The 11,528-nt window shown below is 45.4% G+C and overlaps 1 pseudogene; it reads left to right on the top strand.

The window, feature by feature from the left end:
• LOC138167726 (zinc finger protein 208-like) overlaps positions 1-11,528 on the top strand; it is a 51,296-nt pseudogene that overhangs the window by 19,979 nt on the left and 19,789 nt on the right.

An 11,528-nucleotide genomic window follows, 5' to 3' on the forward strand; every position in this document is an offset into this window, starting at 1 on the left:
AAGGGCCTAGGGGCAGGGAAGATCTTTAAATTTGCATTTCCATTACACCTACTGTGTTCCCCGATAATAAGACACTGTCTTATTTTTTTGGACAGAAAAACACCAGAGGGCTTATTTTCAGGGGAGGGCTTATTTTAATGAACATTGACAGCAATTTTAATAAACAGGTAAATGTGAACAAAAAAATGTACCTTTATTTAATAAGCAAATCACTGGGGAAGAACAGGATGACGTGCTCACTGCTGCAGCTCTGATTGGATGCAGCTCGGAGCGCAGCATGCGTTTCACCCCGGGGGGGGGGGGGGACGGTGCATACAGAGGGTACCGTAATGTAGCGTGTAGCACAGGGGATCACCTTCACTACAGTAGCAATCTCAATAGGGCTTATTTTCGGGGGAGGGCTTATTTTAGAGGAATCTTACACAGTAAGGGGAGGCTTATTTTCGGGATAGGTCTTATTATCGGGGAAACACGGTAGCAGCAGAGGTCCTGTAACATAAAGGACTGTCCAGCAGGTGATGTAGAACAAATTCCAAGCAGACTCAACAGAACAGCTGCATGATTTTCTTCACCTTTGATCCACAGCCTGTGTGTTAGGGCCAAAGGCAGCAGATGGTGCAAGTGATCCAAGGCCGAGACTAGGCAGGGCACAGATATGTGCATATGACAAGGGGGCAAGGTACTGAAATCAGAGAGAAATAGCTCATCCCTTAACCCTTAATCTTTGAGGGATACAACTTGTGGAGAAACGCATTATCCCAACACCAAGAGCCACCACTGGGTAGGTAAGCCCAGGAGACCCAGGAATATCAGTGCCTGCCAGGGCACCCATCCTGCATCCAGCATGACCCCCATAGCTTTTGTCCAGGTGACCAACCCCTGGGGAAGAGATCTACTATCCACCTCCCCCCCGCCCCCAGGGCAGACGAGCTATCCTGGGGCAGCAGTCGTCCTTTGGAAGACAGTGGGCCATAGCACTGCTTAGACCACAGACACAGGTGGAGATGGCCCAGAACCAGGTTGGTCAGACATTAAAGACACCAAGGTTGCCCACTGCATCCTGGGCCATTGCCAGTCGCCCAGACTTCTGTCCTGTCTCTGGACATCTCTGGCTCTGGAAGGGAGAGTGAGGCTGACAGTTGTGTGTAACTGCCTCATGAAAATCCAGATCACACATGAGTCAAGACCTCACCCCGCGATATCAGTGCCCTTTGAAAACAAACATCAATCCAACCATTTTATTATTATTTTGTGGTGTTACTGTTTTACCTGCCTCAGATCTCTGTCATGGGGTGGTGGTGAAGCCACCAGGTGTGAATACACTGAAATCTGTAGTCAGGAGCCTTCACAAACAGGTGGCCTGCCCTTCAGTCCTGTCCTTGCATTAGCTCACTTTCTTCCAGAGCTTGGAAGGATACTTCTCTTAAGCTTTAGAGGCTTAGGCTCTCTTCCAAGCCATCCAGGAGCATGTCTAGGAGAGAGCCATCCTCCAGGGATGAGCGCAGGCCACGCCTTTCTGCCTCACCTCACACCAGGAGCTTTGCCTCTCTTTTCTCCTAGCTCTGATTCTGCCTCCCCATAGGGTTCGAATGCTCTCACTCGTGGGGTCTCTGACTAAATTCTTTATGTAAGAACATCCCCTCCCTGCCAGCAGCCCCTGAGACCTCAATAGACGCCTGGAGTTGGAAGAGAAGGTTGAAGGTAATCCCAAGGTCTGTGGAGAAACTCAAGAGTTCTGGCGACTGCCACAAAAGAGGACCTGAGATGGTGATTTCCAAGTGACATAAATGGGTGGTTAGATGACAAGGCCAAGTGGACTGTGTGGAAGATGCTAAGTTCCTGGTTCCTGGTAGAGGGCCACGGGCCACGGGCCACGGGCCACAGGCCTCAAAATGCCCCAGAGAATGTCCACTCGTCTCCCGCTTCCATCACCAGGATGCTGCCAGCGCCCAAATGGATACTTACACAAACCAAAGCCGCCTTGCAGCATTTCTGACAGATGCAGATCGGTCATTTTAAGTGAGTTGCCCAAATACCAGCCTGGTTCTGTATTGTTGGAGCCAATGAAGCCCAAAAGGTTCCTTTGGTGCATTTTGGGTTTATGTGTTCCCAGAGACAGAATTCATCCCTGTGTCCATATACCAGAATGATATTACAGTCAAACATTGCTGACAACCCCTTCACCAAACAGCTCCAGGAAAACCCTTCAGCTAGGAGAAGAGGAAGCAACTGACCTTGCAGTCCACGAGTGTTCAGAGAACAGCAGGAGAAAGAAGCAGAGACACCCCCCTCCCACAGCAGCTCTCTGCACCTTTCAGAATCTGATCTCAAAGACCCTGTGCCCCAGCAAGTGACAACAATGCTCAGAGTGGAGAGGCAAGGCCCAAAGGCCTGGAAGCAGCCCTCCAAGGAGAAGGGTGCCCCAACCTTTGGAGCCCCTTTTCCTCACCAGAGGGAGCCAGGCCCCCTAGAGAAAACCTCAGATTTTCACTGTACAGGGCGTCCCCAACATCTGGAAACATAGGAAATCTCATTAACGATGCAATTCTCAAGAAATGAAATGAATGGAATTTTCAACAACATTTTGCATTAAATAAAATGTTGAAAATTCCATTCATTTCATTCTTGAAAATGCATCGTTAATGAGATTTCCTATGTGTCCACGCTTTAGGGCCACCCTGTAGTGCAGCCACCATCTGCCCAGATCAGAAAGCCCTGTCAGGGAAGGAAGCCTCAAGACCTTCACTCATGCACAGCACAGAAGATCAGCACCTCCTGCCTGGGCTCAGGGCCCCTCCATTCACAGCTGGCCAGCCACTCTTCTGCCCCTGGCCAAGGCTCACCTGTCCTCCTGCACCCGGCCAGTTTGCCCTGTGTCTTTCTCTGACCACCACACCTTCAGGTGAACCATCCTGGGTCAGTCTCTTCCCCCAGCCTCCATGAGCCCCAGACAGCCCATCTCCATCCTTCCACTTAGCCCCAATCAACCCTTCATGGCTGGGGCCGTACCCTCAGCAGCTTTGTAGAGGGCAAAGCTGCCAGCTTAACCACCTCGCTTGCTTCCTTAGCTTTGAACTCAGGCTGTGACTCAATACCTGCCCCTCAGATATCAAATCTAGATTTTTTTTTCCTCCCAATCTGTCCAGAGAAGGAGACCTGAATGGCCGGGGACAAAGCCAGACGATGCCACAGTGGGTCCCTGGGGTCCTGAGCAGAGGAAGGCGTCCCTATCTCCCATTCACGTGCTTCATTCCGAATCAGCCTCCCAGTGCCCTTTGAAAACCATGGTAAAGGGGTCCCTCAGGGGGCCCGATGGCCGCAGCCTGCCAGCTGGAAGGCTGAGGTTTAGTCAGGTGTAGGCTTGAAGAGCTGGGGGAGAGCGGAGAGTAACCAAAAGCACCTGTGTTTAAAAACCATTCGGATTGAAAAGACAGGTCTCACAGAAAGCTGGGATGGACAAGTTTACTGAGAGAGGTATGTTCCCCCCCTCTACACACCACACACACATACCACACCCCCACACACACCACATACTACACACACTGCACACACACACCATACTATACTACACACACACACCACACTACACACCACACACCACACTATACTACACACCACACACTACACACACCACACCACACTACACACACACACCACACTACACACACATTCTACACACACCACACACACCATACACACCACACACACATACCACACCATACTACACACACCACACACACACATCACACACACATAGAGTATAAAATAAGCGAAATAAAAATTTTAAAATATGTTCGCTAGAAGTGCTAGGGACCTAAGAGACAGAGGCCCTCTAGGCATGGGCGATAGCCTTGGAGGCAGGAGGTAGAGTGCGGCGCATGGGGACATCAAGGACCCGAGGGGACTTTGTGAGGGAACGGGTCAGCCTCGAGGGAGGAAGAAGCTCGAGCCCCCTCGTGAAGGACGCGAATGCCAAGCAGAAGAGCCAGCATCTCTCGGAGAGGCTGCGGGAGCCGCTGCAGCTCTCCGAGCGGGAGAGTGGCAGGGCCAGCCGCGGGGCAGGATGGAGATTAGAGGCAGGAGCCCGGAGAGGGAGCTGCTGAGATAGCCGGGGAGAGGCGGGGATGAGTTCCTCCTCTGCCGGCGGGTGGGGGTGGGGGGGAGGCAGGAGGGGGATGTGGAAGGAAGGGGTCAGTCTTTCTTCCTTCCTCACTGGGCTTGCAAAGCGAAGTTGGAGAGCTGGCGGGTCCTCGTACTGATGAAGGGCACAGTCTTTCACTGGTGCTTGCAGAGCACAAAAACACCGATTAAGGTGCCTACTGTGTGCTCGACACTGTGCTACCTACCTCTTCTCTGCTGCCGTCAGCTCTAGCCCCCATTCTGGGGTGCCCCCCCACTATTAATCCTAGTGACCGGCGCCCCAGATTCATTTAACCAATTAACACGAACTAGTTTTTACCGAGTGGCATTTCCTTGGAAGGTGTTGCAAGAACAGAAATGCTAAACATCCTCTCCCACCCACCCCTGGCTGGGGCAAAGGAAGGCACACGCTCTCCCCTTTGCCACTAGAGTCCCCAGGAGAGGGAGCTCACACCTAAAGCAGTTTTCACGCGGTGAAGATCTCGTCCTAACCATGCACCCTGGCTGGATGAATCCCTGTCACTGCCTGGGCTGGCTTCCGAAGGTCTCTCTGGGGCCTCGATGGGCTAGCTACAAACATCAGCATAGGCTCCGCTCCGCTAAGTCCTGGAGGGTTTAGTAAAGTCAACAGATCATAGAATCTCCTTCACCTAAAATGAAAGAACATCGTGCAAAAGCAAAGAACAGATCTGCCTTCATAAGCCAGAGTCCCATCACCTGGGGAGGCCCTGAGGGCCGCCCCCCCCCCCCCCCCCGCCTCCTCCCTTCTTCTCTAGCCAGAACATGGCCGGGCAGGAAGACAGACCCCAAAGAAGCAGGGTTCCCACGACTGATGCCTTGCCATTGCCGGCTATTTCTGGCTGTGCAGCGGGTCAGAGAGGCTCCTACCTGCCATGTCCTTGGCAGACCCAGGCCAGGTACAGAATGTCTACCGTTTTCACATTTCACTGGGAAATGCAGCAGCTAAGCGCTTTGCGTGCTTCCCAGGACTGAACTCAGCGGCCAGTCCGCCTCTACACTGGTCATGCGCCCCGGCCTCTGGCTTGTGCAGGCTGAGGCAGCCGGTCTTCTGTTACACTTCATCTTTCTTCTTCCCTCTAACAGAGCCTCTCTGATGGACAGGGGGATTGATGTGCAGAGACCCTCGGAGGTCTCTGCTGGGAGATGCCGGGAAGCTGAGCAGCTATGCAGGGTGTTTACCACCCAGTGCAAGAGTCTTCTCAGAGCCGGCTCTCCCTGAGGGATTCACCCTCGGCTCAAACGTTTCTCTACGTACTGAATTCTCTTCTTCGTAAGGAGCCAACACGGCGAGCAGAAATGGCCAGTGGGGCAAGTTTTGTGTGCAGATCTGAGGCCTCTGTTCCTGACTAGCTCTGTGACCTTGGACGGGTTAGTTTTTGGACAAGCTTCAGAGACAGTCAAAAGGGAAAATATAAAATTTAAGAAACTGCCGAAGCAACGATGACGCAGAGCATGGAGTACCAACATCGGAGTCGGGAACAGCTGCGTTCAAAGCTGGCCTCAGACACTTGTTAGCCGTGCGGTCCTGGGCAAGCCGCTTCACCTTTGTCTGCGGAAGATGCTAATCTTAGCGCCTGGGTTAAATGAGAGACTACCAATGAAACGCTCTGGAAACTCTGAAGCCACCAGGGCTAGCTATTGTCACGTGACGAAGCAGTCTTTACTCTTGACCAACACTGACCCTCTCCTTGTTCACCGGATTCGTTTCCAGCCCGTCTCCTCCAGCAGATTCCACTGTCGTCCCCACTCTTTCATCTGTCTTCAGTCACTCCCTCTCTGCTGGCACACTCCCTTCCCTCAGACGTGTCCAGATCTCCCTCGTCCTGCACAAAGTTCTCATTTGACCATTCCATCTCCACAATCATCCTACTTCGCCTCTGCCCTTTGGAGCCAAACTCCCTGAAAAGACCATCCGGTTGCTGCCTCCACTTTCTCCCTTGAGACTCTTCTTAAACCCTTACAGTCTGGAGTCCAACCTCATCATTCCGCCCAAATGCTCTCTCCAAAGTTACCAGTGGTCTCTTATTTGCCCAATCCATCGGCTTTTCTCAGTCCTCACTCTCCTTGGCCTTTCTGTAGCCTTTGCCACTGTTGATCACTTTCTCCTCCCTGATACTCTCTTCTCTCTAGATTTTGCAAACACCCCTCTCTCCGGGTTCTCCTCCTACCTTTCTGGCCCCCCCCTACCATGACCTTTAACCGCTTCTGTCTCTCAGGGCTCAGCTATGGGCCCTCTTCTCTTCTCCCTCTGTGCTAGTCTACTTGGTGGTCTCATCAGATCCCATGGATTTAATGACTGTCTTTGTGCTGATGATTCTCCAATCTACTTTTCTCTCTCCAGTCTCTCTGTTGACCTCCAATCTTGCATCAACAACAGCTTTTCAGACATCTCAGACGGATGTCCAATAGACCCCTTCTACTCACTATGTCCAAAACAGCACTCATGATCTTTCCTTCTAAACCTTCCCTCCTCCACCTTTCCTATTACTATAGAGGGTAACATCATCCCCCTGGACCCCAGGTTCACAACCCAGGATTGTGTATTCCTTGTTATCTTTTACTGGCCCCTCCCCGCCCATAACCTCACCCCATTATGCCCCCCCCCCACACATACATATCCAATTTATTGCCAAGGCCTCTTGACTGCACCTTTGCAACATTTCTTGAATATGCTCCCTTCTCTCTTCTGACGTTGCTCTGGGGCAGGCTGTCATAATCTCATGCCTTAATTACTGCAATAACTTGTTGGTGGGTCTGCCCCCTTAAAATCTCTTCCCCACTCTGGGCCCTCCTTCATTCCGCCACTGAAGTGATTAAACTAAAGCACAGATCTGATTATGTCACCCCACCCCATTCGCTACTCAAGGAACTCCAGTGGCTTGCTATGGCCTCCAGGATCAAATACAAAACCCTGCGTTTGACAGGCAAAACTCTTGGTAACCCAGACCCATCCTACCTCTCCAGTCTTCTTACACTTTACTCCCAACTGTGGACTCTGAAGCAGTGACACTGGTCTCCTGGATGTTCCACAGACAAGGCTCCATCTCTTGGTTCTGGGGATTCTCTCTGGCCATCCGCCGTGCTGTGATAGTAACTATCACACGTGCTTGGAACACTTTCCTTCCTCTGCTCAGTCTACTGATCTCACTGGCTTCCTTTAAATCCCAACTAAAATCCCCCCTTGTACAAGATGCCTTCCTTACCCCCTCTTAAGTGCAGTGCCTTCCTTTTGTTAATTATTTTCTATTTATCCTGTGTGTATATAGGTATGTATGTATGTATGTGTTTGCATAATGTCTCCCCTGTTAGATTGTAAGTATCTTGAGGACAGGGACTGTCTTTTGACTCTTTACATCTCTAGTACTTAGCACAGTGCTTGGCAATAGTAGGTGTTTAATAAATGTTTTTGATTAATTAATTTATCATTATTATTTTAAATGGACCTGCTAAAGAATATATATATTTCTTAGTACCACATGAAACTTTTACAAAAAAAGTGACCATAGATTATGATACAGAGATATTGCAAATGCATGAAAATGGATGGAAATATTAAATATCCTTTACAAATCATAATGCAGTAAAAAGTGTGATCAGTTTAGGGATCACTAACACAAGACAAAGATATAAATGGAGACTTAAAAATGAAATTATAAATAATGGGTGGATTAATGAACACATCATAGAAACAATCAATAATTATGTGAAAGATGATTGTAGAAGATCGATGACAAAAGATTCTACCCCTCTTCTGACAGAGAAGTAATAGACCCAAGAAGCAGAAACATATTTTTTTACATGACCAGTGTGGGAATTTGCTTTATTTAATTATAAATGTTTTTGCAAGGGTTTTGTTTTTCTGCTTTTACATTAAGCAGGGGTTGGGAGGAGGTGAGAGAAGAGACAGGAAATAATTGTTAATTGGAAAAATAAATGTTTTAAAATCATGTGAAATAAAATGATAATGATGAAACGACATACCAAAATTTCTGAGAATAATTATATCCTCCAAACACACATTAACAAAATCAAAATAGAGAAGATTATGGGTGCATGATTTAGACACAAAGGGCAATATCATAAGCAAAGTAGTGGAAGAGAGAAGAAATTATCTGTCAGATCCATGAATAAGAAAAGAGTTCTTGACCATATGAGAGACAGAGAGGTTCACAGGAGGTAAAATGGATAATTTTGATTATATAAAATTTAAAAGTTTTTGTACTAATAGAACGAATGCAACTAAAATTTAGAATAAAAACAGGAAACTGGGAAGAATTTTTGCAACAAATCTCTCTGATAAAGTTGTGATTTCTAAAATATATAGGGAACTGAGTCAAATGTACAAGAAGAAGAGCCATTCCTCCATTGATAAATGGACAAATATGAACAATCTGTTTTCAGAGGAATAAGTCAAAATTATCAATAACTGTATAAAATGCTCTAAATCACTAAAAATTAGAGAAATGCAAAGTGAGACAACTCTATGGTATAACCTCACACCTACCATGATCAAGATGACAAAAGAAGGAAAATGACAAATGCTGGAGGAGATATGGGAAAGCAGGTACACTGATGCATTGTTGGTGGAGCTATGAATGGGTCCAACTATTCTGGAAAGCAATTTGGAAGTATGCCCCAAAGCTATCAAATTATGCATACTCTTTGAGCTGCTACCAGAGGTGTACTCCCAAAGAGATCAAATGAAAAAGGGAAAGGACTTATATTTACAAACATATTTATAGCAGCTCTTTCTGCTATAAATAATGCACACCATAGCAAAGAATTGGAAACTGAGGGCATGCCCCTCAATTGGGAATGACTGAACAAGTTATGGAACCCTAATGTGATGAAATACTATTGTGCTATAAGAAATTATGAAGGGGATGGTTTTATAGACTCGTATGAACTGATGCAAAGTGGAGTAGAACCAGAACAATTTATACAGCAATATCAATATCGTAAAGATAACCAAAACGATATTATGCCTACTGCACACCAGAAAATTCACACTACAGAGAAACCTTCTGGATATGATATATGTAAAAAAAAATTTTTTTAAGCAATTGGGGTTAAGTAACTTGCCCAAGGTTACATGGCCACTTATTTTGTGTGGGTGTTAAGTATCTGAAGCCGGAACCAATCCCGGGTCTCCCAACGCCAGGGCCAGTGCTCTTACTCACTGTGCCACCTGGCCGCTCCGGTAAAAAAATTTTTGATCAACCCAATGATCTACCACAATTCCAAAAGACTCATGATGGAAACATACTATGTGCCTCTAGATAGAAAACTGCTGAACTCCAGGAGAAAATGGAGGTATATTTTTTTACTCTTTCTCTCTTTTTCCTTTTTTTTTTTTATCATAACATGGCTAATGCAGAAATTTGTTTTGTATGACTATAGATATTCATAACTCTCGTTTTTCCTGTCTCCTCATTAGGATGTGGAGTGTTTAGGGGGAGGGAGGGAATTTGGAACTGAAAAAAAAGGATAAAAGTCTCTGTGCTTTAAAAAGTAAATAAATAAAAATACTATTTACAAAAAAGAAATGGACACAATTAATTAATTGAATATATATTTTTAGCAATTAGAAAGGCAAGTGATTCCCAAATAAGCACAAAATGGAAGATATAAAAAATTGTAGGAAAAATAGAGAAAGTATAAATGAAAAAGACTGTAAGAATGAAAAACAAAATTACTTCTTTGAAAAAACTAACAAAATTTATTAACTTTTAGCCAACCTGATTAAAAAGAGGGCAGAAAATTAGATCAGCAAAACAGCAAATGAACAGGTAAAATCATAGCATAAGAAAAATAATTATCAGAACCTACTATACACAGTTCTATGCTAGCAAAATGGAAAATACAAATAAAATAGAGAAATAATTTCAAAGATATGATGCCCTAATTTTCTCTGGTCTGAGTTTCCATTCCACCAAAATGAGGAGATTGGACTAGATAATGTCCCAGGTCTCTTCCAGGCCTACCATGAGGACTCCATGAGGCAATCCTTATTGTCCAAAATCATTCTTTATAAAAACATAATTTGTTATTAATATGTTTTAACCTTGTAAAGTTGCCCATTATTTTTCTTTAAGGAGGATGCAACTGATTTCATGAAGTATTCAACAAAGAGAAGAGGAAATGTGTGTGGTTTTTCTTTCTTTCAGGTTGGGAGACAAGGCCTGAAATCAAAAAGCCATCTTGTCATGGAAGCCTTTTCCTGGGACAGACTTATAAAGGATGGTCCCTGTGTCTCTAACTTGGAAAAAGATTGGAACTAGCAGAACAATGAGGAGAAATATTCTAAGTAAGTAAAAATCACCTGTAGGAAGACTCCCAATAAAGCATGAAGTCTATGAATCCAGTAATTATAACCAAGGTTTTCATCTAAGGCTAATCCGTTCTAGCATGGAAAAAGTCTTCCTGCATGTAATAAACCTCAAAAGAGCATCAGACACGATTCAGTCCTTTGTAAATATAATCATACATGCTCTAAGAAGCTATTTTCAAGTTGGGATGAACATAGGACAGCTTTCAGTTACAACTGAAAACAGCTTCATACAACTGGTGCTAGAGAATGTAATGAAAGTGGGAAAGTCTTTAACGCCAATCCATCCATTCCTTCCTGCCACAGGATTCACACTGGAGAGGAAAACCATGAATGTAATGAATTAGAGAAGGTTTTCTATTGGAGAACATGTCTTATTTGGCATTAGCAAATTCGTTCCGAAGAGAAATATTATGAATGTAATAAATGGAGGGATTCCTTCTATGGGACCTTCTGACTCAACATCAAAAAAGTCATAATGAGGAGAAATCATGTGAATCTTATAAATGTGGCAAGTCATTGTGTGAAAAGAATGAACTTCCTAGACATCAGAGGCTTCATAATGGGGAGAAACTGTGAATGCCATAGCTCATACTTTACTGACTGTTGTAGAACTTGTATTATGGAGACATCTTATGGATACAGTGAATATGGCTAAGCTCCCCACCTGAGATCATGCCTTACTGCACATCAGAAAGTTTATATTACTGAGAAACCTTCTGAATGCAATATCTATATCTGTCTGTTTGTACATCTATCCATCCATCTATCCATCTATCCATCCGTCTATCTATCAATCTATCATCTATCTATCCATCCATCCAAATATCCATCTATCTGTCATCTATCTATCTGTCATCTATCTATCCGTTCATCCATCTATCTATCTAGCTGTCATCTATCTATCCATCCATCTATCTATCTGTCATCTATCTATCCATCCATCCATACATCTATCTATCTATGTCATCTATCTATTCATCCATCTATCCATCTATCTATCTATCCATCCATCCAAATATCCATCCATCCATCTATC

The sequence above is a fragment of the Petaurus breviceps genome, unplaced genomic scaffold (assembly GCF_028583685.1).
Source record: "Petaurus breviceps papuanus isolate PSGF00001 unplaced genomic scaffold, PetGlider_PUasm1.0 287, whole genome shotgun sequence".
Lineage (NCBI taxonomy): Eukaryota > Metazoa > Chordata > Mammalia > Diprotodontia > Petauridae > Petaurus > Petaurus breviceps.